Consider the following 14,642-nt stretch of genomic DNA (forward strand, 5'->3'; position numbering starts at 1 on the left):
AAATCTCCAGCGTCCATTCTGCTTATTGTCTACCATATTCCAGAACGTGGAATTCTGTGGACAGTTAATACCATTTATTTATGAAGAAACTCAGGTTTGAAGGAGAGAGGTGACTTGCAAGTTAGGAAGAGATCAAGATTTAAAGTCAGGGACTGGCAGAGTGGGTGAAGCAGTAGAACACCTGCCTAGCAAGCAGGAAGGCCTGCCTTCAACTGCCAGTACCACCAAAAAAAAAAAAAAGTCATTTTTCCTAAAAGTGAATGTTTTCCATTCCATCAATTAATTCCCAAGCAACATGAGTAGGTAGGGAAAAATGCTGGGGTCAGCACTTACTTCTTTTCCTTGTTTGTTTTACTCTTTTTCTGCTTACGTAAAAGTCTCTCCCCAGAACCTTGGTTGTCTGGCCTTGAACTTGCTCTGAAGCCTAGGCTGACCTCAAACTCTGGATCGTCCTATCTTAGTGTTTGGGTGCTGGGATTTTCTTTTTTCTTTTGCAAATAATAAATAAGATAACCAAGGCAAATCAAAAGGAATCAGTATGTGATATTTTGTTTCAAAGTAGGGAAACCAGCTGTCTAACCTAATGCGTAGTTTGGAGGTGAAAGGATTTAAACTAATAGAGGAATAAAGTGAAGACAGTCCAGGTTTTGGGAGCTTGCAAGAGTAAACAAACAGGAAAGAGCCTGGTATTTTTTATTTTGGAAAGGTTTCATTTTAGGGAGTAGAAATAAAGATAAAGTAGAGAGGGATCCCATGTATGGTGATAATTGAATCACAGGGTTTGGACTTGGAGGTAATTTGGGGAGCCAGTGATTATTCATTGATGACCACATGGACTGATACAGTATAAATTGAAGAGGCAGCGATCTCAGGTAGGAGAGTTCAAGCAGCTACTGCAGCTAGAGAATAAATGAAGATCTGTTTGGGAAATGGAAAGGTGAGGGTGGCTTCTTGAAAAATCATAAAAGTGGTAAAAAGAGGAAATTGAATGAATTTTTGGGCTAAAATTTTATCCCACTTATTAGCTTATACATTAGTGATTGGATGGTTGCTGTGTTAGGGTAGAGGTAGTGTGTAGCAAGCATTTTTAACCAGTAGGTTTTTTTTCTTAAAATGTAATACAGTTTATTAATATTTGATACCTTGGTTTTTGGACAGAATCTTTATATTCATCTTGGTGGAGATTATTAATGGGAATGTAACCTGTTTGGCCTTGGAACAAAGATGGAAATTGTGTAATGGGCAAAAGTAGTTGGGATAGTTGGTATACACTGGAATTGGGGATTGTTGATATCAAAGCTGCATGGAGTCAGAATTTATTTGCAGATCTTTTGTAAATGAGTCACGTCAGATATCTCTATGCTGGGTTCCAGTTAAGTCTAGCACAGTCAGATTGGGTCATATTTTTTCCATCTCAGCGCAAAGTGTCTGTTATTTAGGGGCCAGGTTATTTAACAAATTATGTACTCAATGTTGGAATACTACTTAGTATCTTAAGATACTAAATTCCAGTAAATTCCCCCTACTCCTCCCCCCCACTCTTTAATAATCTTACAGTGGCTCATGCCTATAATCCTAGCTACTCAGGAGGCAGATATCAGGAGGATCGTGGTTCAAAGCCAGCTATGGGCAAATAGTTCGGAGACTCTTATCTCAAAAAACTCTTTGCAAAAATAGGGCTGATGGAGTGACTGAAGGTGAAGGCCCTGAGTTCAAGCCCCAGTAGTGCAAAACAAAACAAAACAAAAACTTATTAATGGTCAGTGGAATAGACAACAGTAGAAGTTACATATAAATCAAATTACTGATTTTTGAGTGATAGAGTTGATATCTACATCTTTTCTTTATACCCAGGACTTCCTCATGGGTCTAATGAGAGGTTTCTTGATTAACAGGTGGTTAGATTTTATTTATTTTCTTTAGGATTGCATCTCTTTTAAGATTGCATCTTTTTACAAGATGCCATATGTAATTAGATAACAGAGCTGAGCCATTTTTTGCATTTTGTGACTTTTTTGTTGATTAAGAAGTTTTATGCTCTTGGGATCTGGTGTTTGACCTGGGTAGTGAGTTTGATTTATATCATTTTCCCTTTTTGTTGCCTTTTTTATCTTCCTTTAAGGATTGTGTTAACCTCTGAACTACCTACTTCTGTGAAAGCTGGGTCTGAGAAACACAAGTAACTTACTCAAGCTGCACATATCTGATTAATGTTGAGGATAATTCTTCTGTTTTGGAATCTCCCCCTCACTGGGGTAGGAAAAGAGATTAGTATCTCCTCATTTCAAGAAATTGGCATCACTTGTGTGAATAGCTGTAGCAAAGCTTAGTTTGATTTTTTCGTTAATAAAGCTTTACACATTTGACAAACTTAACTAAAAAGGCATCTATCTTTGGAGGGCCCTGCTCTGAAACCCTGGAATTTTTATATTAGTCAACAGAATGTGTGACTGTCAATGCTATTTACAAAATTTGATAGTTTAAAAAATACCCACCGTGATGGCTAACATTGAGCTTTATTGTATTGCAGGCATTGGTAGGTGCCTTAGATAGTATTTAATTTTTTAAAAAAATGCTGAAGAGATTTTAGTAAAGAGGTCTTAAATTTGATTCTCTGGCTCTCTGAAGGACTCACTCACAGGTTAGTTAATCTTGTCTGGGCGTGTCAGCAGTAATGAAAAGGGAGTGGAAGGGACACAATGCTGATGTCTCTGAATACTGATATGGTTCTTGACTACCTGACAACACAACATCTGGTGGTGAGCCTCTCCCTCAGTGGCTTCTGCTGTGCATGGTACTCTGCTGATTTCTCCTTTGTCTCACCCTTCTTTGCTGCCTTCCTTTTCTCTTGGCATTCAATATTCTTTTTACATTCATGACTTTCATATTTCTATTTTCTCTCCTCTATTGGGAATCGGACCTAAGGGCTTGTGTATATTAGGCAGGTACTCTACTTACAAGTGACATCCCCAGCCCTTCAAATTTCTTTTGATCAGATTTGTAACTTGAATTGCATATACATATATCCAACTTGTGTATTTACATCTCCTCCTGGATTTCCAATAGGAATTTCAGAATTTGTGCCTCAATAACAGCCCTTTTGATTTCCTTCAAAAGGTTTGGTAAATAGTACCACCGCTTAGGATATGACATCTGTCCATTACTGTTTTTTTAAATTTTTTAAATTGTTTTATTATTCATATGTGCATAGAAGGCTTGGGTCATTTCCTTCCCCCCGCCCCCTCCCTCTCCCCCCCCACCCCCTCAATACCCAGCAGAAACTATTTTGCCCTTATTTCTAATTTTGTTGAAGAGAGAGTATAAGCAATAATAGGAAGGACAAGTGTTTTTGCTGGTTGAGATAAGGATAGCTACACCGGGAGTTGACTCACATTGATTTCCTGTGCATGTGTGTTACCTTCTAGGTTAATTCTGTTTGATCTAACCTTTTCTCTAGTTCCTGGTCCCCTATTCCTATTGGCCTCAGTTGCTTTTAAGGTATCTGCTTTAGTTTCTCTGCGTTAAGGGCAACAAATGCTAGCTAATTTTTTAGGTGTCTTACCTATCCTCAACCCTCCCTTGTGTGCTCTCGCTTTTATCATGTGCTCAAAGTCCAATCCCCTGTCCATTACTCTTGATTATTCTTTCCCTTCACATCTTTTATGCAATAGCAAATCCTGCTGCTTTTTTACTACTTAAACTTAGCATTATTTCTTCCTTTACTTGTGGCCACCTCTTGTAGGCTACTATCATTAGATGACTGCTGTAGCCTCCGAACTAGTCTTGTTTCTTTCTTACTCTTCTCCAGTTCATTCTTTATAAACGGTCAGAGTAGTCTTTAAAAATAGTATTAATATCATTCCCCTCCTCTCTTTAAACTCTGCAATTCTTGCTTTTTTGCTTGTTTTCGTGGCACTGTGGTTTGAACTCAGGGCCTCATGCTTGCTAGGCAGGCACTCTTATGACTTGAACCACTTCTCCAGCCCTCTCTTGTGATTTTTTTTTTAATCCAAGATAGGGTCTCAGGAAATATTTGCCCAGGCTGGCTTTGAACTTCGATCCATCTGATCTCTTAGGTAGGATTATAGGCATGACCCACCAGCGCCTGGCCATTATTGCCTGTTGATTCTAGAAATGTTTGTCCTTCTAGGCCCCACAAGTTTCTAAATGATGTAGACAGCTCCTGCTTAAATTTCTACTTTGAATGGCACTCTGCATAGTTTCCTTGATATGAATCTCTGTCATGAGATTTGCACACAGCCTTTGCCCACTTAGATCCCCTGTAATTGATGCCCACCTTCCTGGAGTGTCCTTATCCTTACTGTTCACAGGATGGCCTTATTTGCATTAGTTATATCTCAATTTAGATATTACCTTTTCTTCAGTATCTAGAATGTTATTACCCTTCTGTTATATAATTTTGTAAACACTTCATACTGTTTCATTATTTATTATCTAGTTTGTTTAGGGCTCATCTTTCCCCAGTAGAATGTAAGAGAAACATGGTAAATTTGGTATCTGGTTTACTACTTTGTAGCAACTCATAAAATTGTTGAAAATGGGTGAATGAGGAAGGAGGTAACTAGTTGCTTGCAGGTAGACCTCTAAACATTTGCCTTCTTAGTACCATTTTTTTGGCCCTGGTTGTATTGTATTATTGCTATTTTGGAGACCAGAAGGAGGAATTCACAGGGAGTGGATGTCAAATGCCAGTTATTGTGTAGAGTATTTCATATGGTGATTTCACTGATCCAAGGACCAATTTATGAATTTATTTGGTGGTCCTGGGATTTGAACTCAGAGCCTCACCCTTGCTAGGTAGGACCTCTGCCAGCACTGTTTTGTGTTGGGCTTTTTTTTTTGATACTCAAGAAGTATTTCCTTGAGCTGACTTCGAACCTCAATCCTTCTGATCTCTGCCTCCTGACTAGCTAGGATTATAGGTGTGAGCCACCAGTGCCCTGCTATGAATGTCTTACTATCCACCATTTTTGATTATAGAGTTACTAAGGTCTAAAGGTAGAAGTAGAACCCAAGATTGATTCTAAACTGCCTGCAATCCAAAGTGGCCTAGGATTCTGCCTGTCTCTCCACCCATCCATCTATCCATCCATCCATCCATCCATCCATCCATGCATAAATGCATCCATTTTTTTTTTAATTTGAGTCAGAGTTATGTAACCCAGGCTGACCTTGAACTTCTGGTCCTCCTACTCCTCTTTACAAGTGAAGGGATTACAGGCGTGCTCCACCATACCTGATAGTGGCAAGGGGAATCTGTGTAGAAGCTGCTCATAGTTAGGAAAGTCAGATTTTGGTCACTTAAAAAAAGGGGAGGTGGGGACTGTTAGAGCACTTAACTAGCATGCTTAAGGCCCTGGGTTCAGTCCCCACTACTGCAGAAAAAAAAATTGGAGAAGTTAGATCTTCTTTCTCATTCTTTTTCCTCTTGTCTTTCATCCTTTGCTGCAAAAGCCTGTCCTTTAAAGTTACTGTTTTGACTGTTTTTCTCTTGATAAAATGAATCTCATTCACTGTTCTCTTGGGAATTCTTTGTAATTTTTCTACAGTCTTAACAGGAGTCAAGTGATAGGAATTAGGGAGATTTAGTTTTCATTTTTGGCTGCCTTCTTGCTATTTAAATGTAAACTTTGGGTGTAGGAGATTGTATTGCTGACAGTAGCCTTTGGAAAAGGAACAGGAAAGGTGATTAGAATGCAGTATTGGAACAGAGGCCAGCAGGCCATCTGGGTGGGGCTGCTGGATTGTTGTATTTCAGTCTGCTATATTAATATGCAAAATCAAACAAACCACACAATGCCCACTTTAAAAGTATTAATGAGCATTAGAGAAGAGTTGTACTAAGGGGAGATAAGTGTATTTTGGAAATAATTGATTTTTAGAAATACATTCACATATTTTCCTCCTAGAACAATAAATTTGTTAGAATGGAAAGCATAATGATATAGTTGGTTTTAATACAGAATTTTATTATTAAAGATTGTTTAATAGGAAAGAGAACTGAAATGGAATATGTTATTCTGTGTCTTTTAACATGGATAGATACTAATTTTTTCTACATTTTTCTTTTGTTTTAATTTTTAATTATGATTATTACTTGTGCTTATATTAGTCACTGGTTATCATTTCAGTATCATCAGTACTATATCAGAAACACTGTTATTGTTTCAAATACTACCATCAGATTTTTATTAATGATGATTTTTAAGAATCTCTAGTATCAATATATTGGCATAGCGTTATGCATCTTTCATGTGTATTATGGATGAACTTGGTTAATGTTTGGAAACTTTAAGACTGTGTTACTGAATATATTTTATAGTCTGCATTTGTAATCTGACATTGTCAGCATTGTACAAAGTGTTGAGGAAATTAGGTGAAGTTAGGGTTGGCAATTTATGGCCTGCTGCCTATCTGCCTGTTTTTGTCAGTAAAGTTGTATTGCTGTCTTGCCCTTTTTGTGAATAAAGTTTTATTGTAACACAGCTAAACCCATTCATGTTACGTATTATCTATAGTTACTTTTTCATTACAACAACCTAGGAGAGCCTTTTGTGACAGAGACCACATGACCCTCAGGCGCATAGGAATCCTAGGGATGTGCAAGTATTAAATCTGATTTCATAAGACAGAGTTCACTTGTCTGTGGATAAGTAAATGGATGATTTATAGTTTACCACAGCAAACTTCTATATTTGTAGTTTTACATTTTTCTCTCCCCGTACCCCTTTGTCTTAAAAATAAAATACTTTGTCTTCTTTTTCTTTTCTCTTTTTAATCTGCTTTCTGATTCTGACTATTAACTGTGTCATCCCCATTCTGCTGTTGAAACCAGCTGTCACATCTGAGTCTTTTCAAGATTGGTATCCATTAATCAATCATTTCTCTTTAAGAATTGGTCACAATTTTTTTTGTTTCGTTTTTTGTATATGGAGTAATTTTAAATGGGTCCTATTTGACATTCTGAATATGCTATGTAAATTCTGGGCTGTTGGAGAATTTTTTTTTTTTTCCTTCCTTCTTTTGGTGGTGCTGGGGGTTGAACTCAGGATCTCACACTTGCTAGGCTGGTGCTATACTACTTGCGCCAAGCCATGAGTCCTTTTTACTTCAAGTTATTTTACAAATACTCACTTTTATGCCTGGACCAGCTTGGATTTGGGATCCTTCTGCCTCATCCTTCACCAGTGATGGGATTACGTGCATGCACCACCATTCCTGGCTAAGATGAACTTTGCCTTGCAAAGAGTAATAGGAAACTTAGATGAAAGAAATTAAGTTCAGGATTAGCTTTACATGAAATGAACCAGTGCTGGATGTGGTGGCGCACATCTGCAGCCCCAGTATTTAAGATGTTGAGGCAGGAGGATTGTGAGTTCAAGGCCAACCTGGGCTACATAATGATACCCTGTATCAGAAAACAAACACCACCAAAAATGATATGGAGCTAAGGGTGGTGGCTTAAGCCTGTAATCCTAACTACTTGGGAGGCAGAGGTCTGGAAGATTGAGGTTTGAGGACAGCCTGGCCAAATAAAACCCTTAGAGAACCAATCTCAACCAGTGTCTGGGTGTGCTGGCATATGCCTGTCATCCCAGCTATGTAGGGAAGCACATAAGGAAGATTGCAGTTAGGCTGGCCAGTGCCTAAATTGAGACCCTATCTCAAAAATAACAGCAAAAAGAGCTGACAGAGTGGATCAAGTGGTAGAGCCACTGCCTAGCAAGCACAAGGCTCTGAGATCAACCCCAATAATGTTCCCCCTCCATTGAAATGGACCAGAATTAGCATCATGAAATTAATAGTTAGAAATGTAAAATCTTCTACTTACTTTCATACGGTTTTAGGCCACACAACTCTAGGGGTTCCTCATGTCAGGCCTCGCCACTGGCCCTGACATACCAAATAAGAGACAAGTAAGTAATGATGAAGAGCAAGAAAAAGAGTGTTTATTACTTGGCACAGGTATTTCTTGGGAATAGGCAAAGTAACCTGTTCAGGTGTACAGACAAGAACTTTAGATTTAAAAAGAGAAAGAATTTGGGGAGGGGGTGAAAGATATGCATAATTATCAGGGGAGAATGGTTGAGAGCAAAGGACAGATACAAAATGGAGATAGAGTTGCCAAGCTTTTAGTTAATTTGTGGACCGAAGTAATGAGTCAGTGCTTTTCAGCAAAAAGCAGTTTAAGAACCTGTTTACAGAGTGAATGAGATCATTTCATAGCAATTTTGCATGAAAGAGAACACATGGATCATAGTTTGTTACAGACAACATGAATAAGCAATTACAGAGTTATAATGGAAGCTTACACAATCTAAAGTTGCATTCCCTAGTAATAAAGTTGTGAACATTGCATTTTACACTGGTCATACCAGGAAGTGAGAATGTTTCACCTAAAAAAGACTTGTGGATGAGCATTAATAGCTGTTTGATATTTGGATGGTTTTCCTGTGGAGCAGAGCGTACTAGTCTATTAGAAATCCCTGCATTTCATTTCAGTTAGGGAGATTTTCCAACTGTAATTTGAAGTGGTTTTTATAGTTAGTGAATTAACTGTGATTTTTCATTTTATGAAGTTTTGTTTCACTGAAACATGAAGTATACATATTTCTAGGGTACAGTGTAAGAATTCAGTACATACACAGAATGTGTAATGATCAAATCAGGATAAATAGCATCTTCACTCTTTAGGCATTGAGCTTTTTTGTGTGTGTTGGGTACCTTCAAACTCTTTTCTTCTAGATCTTTATAAAATAATTTTTGTGAGCTATAGTTAGCCTTCTATTCTGCAGGAAATTAGAACTTACTCCTATGTAAATGTATTTTGGTATCACTTATCAGATACATGACTTCCAAATATTTTTCCTTATACTGTGGGATGTCTTTTGAAGTTGCAGAAGTTTTTAATTTTGGTGAAGTACGGTTTAAGTTTTCCTTTGTTGCTGGTGCTTTATGAGTCATACTTAACAATCCATTGCCAAATTCCATGATATGCAGATTTGTCCCTATGTTTACTTACAAGAATTTGTAGTTTTATTCTCTAGATTAAATCTTGAATCTAGTTTGGGTTAACTTTTTTATATGCTGTCAGGTAGGTGTGCAAAATTAAACTTTTGCATATGCCTATCCATTTGCCCCAGCAGGAGAGGGTTCATATTTAAATAGGCTTTTTATAACTTATCAGTTAATTAGGTTTCTATATGCCATATATTTTAAAATTCTGAAGAATATAATTAGGACTATCTTAAAATTTTTTTTAAATATCATGTATTGGTCTGGATCATTTTTCTGTAATAGATTTTTTTTGAAATAATAAAAACCATGTACACTGTTATTATTCAGTTTTGACTAATGTATTTCCTTCTTAAAGCTACTAAAATTTCTTTGGTAGCGGTTATTTTGAAAATATTTGAAAACATTCTGGTTTGTTTGGACTGGATTTCTTTAATTTTTCAAAGGCATATTCTTAATAGGTGAGAACTGATGTTAAAGAGACTATAATGATTTTGCAAGCAAGTACATTTTAAAAAGTGCTCCTTTTGAGAAAACATTTGTAGTATCTTTGTGAAATAGGGTATAGTTTAGTAATTCTGCCATGTATTATCTAGTCAACTTCTTGTTCATTGTCTAAACTATGTAGAAAAAAGAAGAGAAAGTGGAGAAGACATACTTTGACTAACATTACCATGTTGACCTAAGGCTTAAATAAGGAATAAAACAGAAAATTGCCTTTTGCATTATTTGTTTTCATTTACTAACATCAGTTGCCTGTTTCATCTGTGAGGCAGTATTGTGCAACAGCATTTGTACCCTTTTTTTCTTAGTGAGGAAATAATAACTTGAATATTTTTTATTTGCTGGGCTCCTGTTGCTCACATCTGTAATCTTACCTACTCCGAAGGCAAAGATCAGTAGGATTGCGTTTCAGAAGCCAGCCTGGGCAAAAAGTTTGAGAGACCGTATCTTGAAAAAGCCTTCACAAAAATAGGGCTGGTGGAGTGGCTCAAGGTGAAGGCCCTGAGTTCAAGTCCTAGTACTTCCAAAAAAAAATTTTGTTTATGCCAAGTTTTGGAATGTGGTTTTCCTTGTAGGGCAGTGGGGCATGGCTTAGAAATACCCAGTTGGAAGTTGGACCTGGAACAGTAGTGTTTCAGCAAACTAGAGAAAGATTTCTGTTGACTTTCACTGTAGAATTATAAATTGTGAAAATCCACTTTCTTTTTTTTTTTTTTTTTTTGCTGTACTGGAGTTTTAACTACACCTTGAGCCACTCCACCAGTCCTTTTTTGTGATAGGTTTTCCCCCTTTCCCCCCAAGATAGGGTCTTGTGGAACTATTTGCCCAGGGCTGGCTTCCTGATCCTTCTGATCCTCCTGATCTCTGCCTCCTGGGTAGCTAGGATTACAGGTGTGAGCTGCTGACACCAGGCAAAAAATCAACTTTTTAAGAAGGTACTAACTGGGAATCAAGCCCAGCGTAACTTGTAATTGCCATAGACCAAGTTCATATTGAAGAGTGTTCATCATTCATGAAGTTTCAGTAAACTGAAATTATTGATCCACAGTGGCACATGCCTATAATCCTAGCGCTTAGAAGGCATAAATAAGGAATTGAGAGTTTCCGGCCAGCCTTGGCTATATAATGACACCCTTTCTCAAAACCAACAACAGCTGCAGTAGCAGCAACAAAACTTGGTCCCCTCTTTTCTATCTTGTTACAGGCAGGAGAGAAACAAAATCATTGCGTAATCTCATGGACTCTCAGCTTTCTCTGAGAAAAGTTGATCTGCACCAGATTTGAATTGCATGGTTGACATTTAATGTATAGAGTATGCACTGATTTATATTCAATTCATAATCAGTTGTGCTTTAATATTATTTAATCTTCAAATTGTTCATATTTCTGATTTTTTTTGGTGGTACAGGGGTTTGAGCTCAGGGCCTGATGCTTGCTAGGCAGGCCCTCTAACACTTGAGCCACTCCACCAGCCCCATATTTCTGAAATTTATCTTTTTTTTTTTTTTTTTTAATTTGGAAAAGACTGAAGAATTTTGAAATATTTTATGCTTTTGTTTCTACTTTGGTCTTAATTATATCATACCATCTGTATATTTGCTAATGGTTTTGCTTATGCTTCCTTATTTATAATATAAATCCTAGCAGTTTGAGCTATGGAAATACCAAGTAGGTCTGCTACTGTATTTTAATAATGGGGTGTTTTTGTTTTTTTTTTTATTACTCTGTAGCCCAGGGTGGCCTTGAACTCGTGATCCTCCTCCTCAGCCACTTGACTGTTAGGATTATAGGTGTGAATAACCACACTCAGCTAATCATAGCTTTTTAAAAATTAAAAACAGCATGTTTAGGAGCACTATACATGCATGTTATGCTGCTTATTGGTCAAGTTAGAATTTTAAGTGGTACTATGAGCTTGAATGAAATAAGCCGCCATTGACTAATGGTGGAGGCCCGGAACTCTGTGAACTGCCCAGCAGAATGAGGAGACAGTCTATTGTGGAATAAAAACTTCATACAAATTATTTCTCTGAATTCATCTTGTTCTGGAAGAAATGTCTACCATGTTTGTCTCATACTGAGTTATCTACTGGAGAAGTGGATTTTAATTGTTTAGGTTTGTAACCAGGCTTGAGATCCTGATGTCATGATTTCTATTTCAGTTTTTCAATAGGACTATGGTTTTATTTAAAAATTACTTTCATACAATCCAGAATATTCTATTGTTGATTTACAGGGAGTGAAATAAATGAAGTCAACATTCTGTACTTGTGGACAAGAAGGAAAAGGGAGCATGTTTGTTACTCTGTGATTGACCAAAATATATGGTTGTCTTTTTACAGATAGATATTGTAATTATAGTAATCTTATTAAGTAGTAAAGTAACTGATAGAAGTCAGGAATCCTAACCATTCCTTTGGAATGTTAAGAGGAGCCACTCAGCTTCTACATGTGGTATTGATATCTCATTTGAGATCTTATCCTCACACTGTGAGAATTAGTCTTACCTGAAAAATGCAGTAGCAGTTTGCACTGCAGAAGAAAGAATGACCTCATTTTTCATCAGCCCCATGACCACACTGCAGAACTCTAATCCAAAGAATATTTTATTTTAGCTGAGGGCAGTTTTCATTCTGAAAGAACTGACAAGAAGGACTTTTGTCCTGAAACTTGTTAAGCTTCTGTTTTCTACAGAGACAGAGAAAGAGAGTGTGTATGTAGTTTGGATGAGGCAGTTTCTTTGTGAGATGCTTCAGTTTTGTCACTTCTCAGTGCAGCATTTTAAATTAGTGTAGGGGATGGTGGCATTGCATATAACTGTTGTCTGAGGTTCTAGCCTAACAAGCTGTCCAGAGACTACACAGTAATTGTTTTAGACATTTTAATGAGTAAAGCTTTTTTTTTTTTAAATGTTCTTCTCTGTCTTTCTGTCTTCTACCTCAGCAAACTGGCTACTTGGATATTAAACTTGTAATGATTCTTTCAGACTTTGGTAACTTGTGGTCATTCTTTTTAAAAAAAATTATTTGTAGAATTTACTTTGTCTTCCAAAATCCTTCTCATTGGATTCTAACAGAATATTATACTAGAAATACTAAGTACTTGTTTAGTCAAAGGAAAAATTCTTATTTGGTGTTTATGATATTTATAATCATTTTTAAAAAGTTTTGGCAAGGATTTATTTTAGTATAACAGGATAAGTATAGACAAAGAGTAGGGGGTAGAGAGAGAGAGCAAGAGAGAGAAACATCTCCTGTTCCCCACAGGAAACGGGAGCAAAGACTCCTATAATAATTTTTAATGATTATAACATTTAAACATATATAATTAAACATTATATATATAAACATTTATAATTAGCAGTACTTAGGTTAGATGACCTCAGTCTTGTTGCCACCAATTTATAGTTATTCTTTAAATAATATCTTTAAATCGTTTAAATCATGTATCCTCTGTTGAAAAAAATACAGTACTGTTATGTAATTTCATCATCCAGAGGTAATTGCTTTTGATCTTTTGGTGGTCATTCTTAAAGAGGTCCAGTGTAAACAAGCATTTTCTATTCCAAAATACCAGTGTACCAATGAGAAGAACTTGCAACTTTTAGTTTTGAAGTTAAGTAAAATAGTATTTTGTCTTTTAACAGAATGTCTTGTTGATGTGCTGAAATATTTTTATGGGTCTTAATTTAGAACATGATGTGCTGAAATACTATTTTAAAGTAATATTGGAGAGCCTGCTTTTAAAAATGGGGAATTGTTGGGAGGATATGGGGAAAGTGAAGCTAAGTTAAAAAAAAAAAAAAATCCTGTGTCATTAGAATAGATGGCTTGGTCAGTTTATTAGTTAGCCTTGTCTTCTGAGTATTCTGCTTCTCCTTCCTTAGTTGTCTTCTATAGATAGTAAAGGTGATAGGTTCTCATCATGGGTCAAAAGCTGGGGGGCTTGCATACTTTGGTTTGTTTTGAGTTTCCATGGAATGTTGAAGAGGCCAAGCTAATAACTAAGCACATTAAAAAATTTGAAATTGAAAAAAAAAAAAAAAAGAAAAGTGAAATTGGACTGGAGATGTGGCTCAAGCAGTGGGGGACCTGCTTTGCAAGTCTGAAGCCCTGAGTCCAAACCTCAGTCCCACCAAAAAAGAAATTTGAAATACCTTATTTTCCAGTTTCTGTGAAGGAATAAATACATAACTCCACTAAGTGGGTAAAAAACAACTTGGGTCACTGGCAGAATTTTTGTGGTGGTAAGTTTCTCTTTACTGCTAAAGCAATCCATTTTTGAGTTCTCTCATCCTTAACTCACTCTTGTAGAATTCCTAGAGGACCTGTGCAGCAGCCTCTGGAGGATCGAATCTTCCCTCCCACCGTCTCCGCAGTCTACAGCACGGTGAGCATCTCAAGGTTGTTTGTCATGTTGTGTGTCTGCTTCTACATGTGAGTGCTTGGTTATACAGGCAGTGTTTGTTTGATGGGCATAGATTTTTGGTGAAAGGGTCAACAAAATCCCCATTAGCAATTTAACTAGGTGAAAAAACCTTGTTTCATCATCATGATCTAAGAAGTAGAGGTGAAACAAACATTATGTTATGATACATTGGCTCTGTCTTTTTTTCTCTTTCCTTAAATATTAACCTCTTGCTGTATACAGTAATTCTTTTTTTCTCTCCCTTTTTTCTGTATTGGGGATTGAATGTAGGGCTTCTCACATACTATGCACTTATATTTAAGCTCTACCACTGAGCCCACACTGCTAACCCCTTGTGATTCTTTTTGTATACTGATTTTTAATTTCTTTTTGACTGTTTCTCATTAAAACTCTTTTAGTTTCCATTTTAAACCTTCAGTTTTTTCTTTTACTGTTTTTTTGTTTTGGCCATACTGGGTATTGAACTCAGGACCTCAAAATTTCTCTACCTCTTGAGCCAAGTTCCCACACATTTTGATTTTAATTTTTAGATAGTGTCTGGAGCTAACTTCCTAGACGAGCATTCAGCCATCATCCTTCTGTCTTGCCTCCTGAGTAGCTGGGATTATAGGTGTGTACCATCATACCCACTCTTTTCTTTTTTATGATTTTTCTCCTTAATTACATATAAAATA

General features: G+C 36.7%; 1 protein-coding gene across 38 annotated transcripts in view; it reads left to right on the forward strand.

Annotated features, from left to right (window-relative positions):
- Eif4g3 (eukaryotic translation initiation factor 4 gamma 3) overlaps positions 1-14,642 on the forward strand; it is a 269,231-nt gene that overhangs the window by 52,698 nt on the left and 201,891 nt on the right. For 31 of the 38 annotated variants that reach the window (XM_074081081.1, XM_074081080.1, XM_074081079.1 and 28 more), the window contains 2 exons: positions 13,854-13,929; positions 14,499-14,578. The gene's annotated coding sequence lies outside the window, so the exon portion shown is untranslated. Of the gene's footprint in view, positions 1-13,853; positions 13,930-14,498; positions 14,579-14,642 lie in introns of those variants that run through there. The other 7 variants (XM_074081102.1, XM_074081107.1, XM_074081115.1 and 4 more) reach the window with 1 other exon arrangement.

The sequence above is a fragment of the Castor canadensis genome, chromosome 7 (genome assembly GCF_047511655.1).
Source record: "Castor canadensis chromosome 7, mCasCan1.hap1v2, whole genome shotgun sequence".
NCBI classification, from domain to species: Eukaryota; Metazoa; Chordata; class Mammalia; order Rodentia; family Castoridae; genus Castor; species Castor canadensis.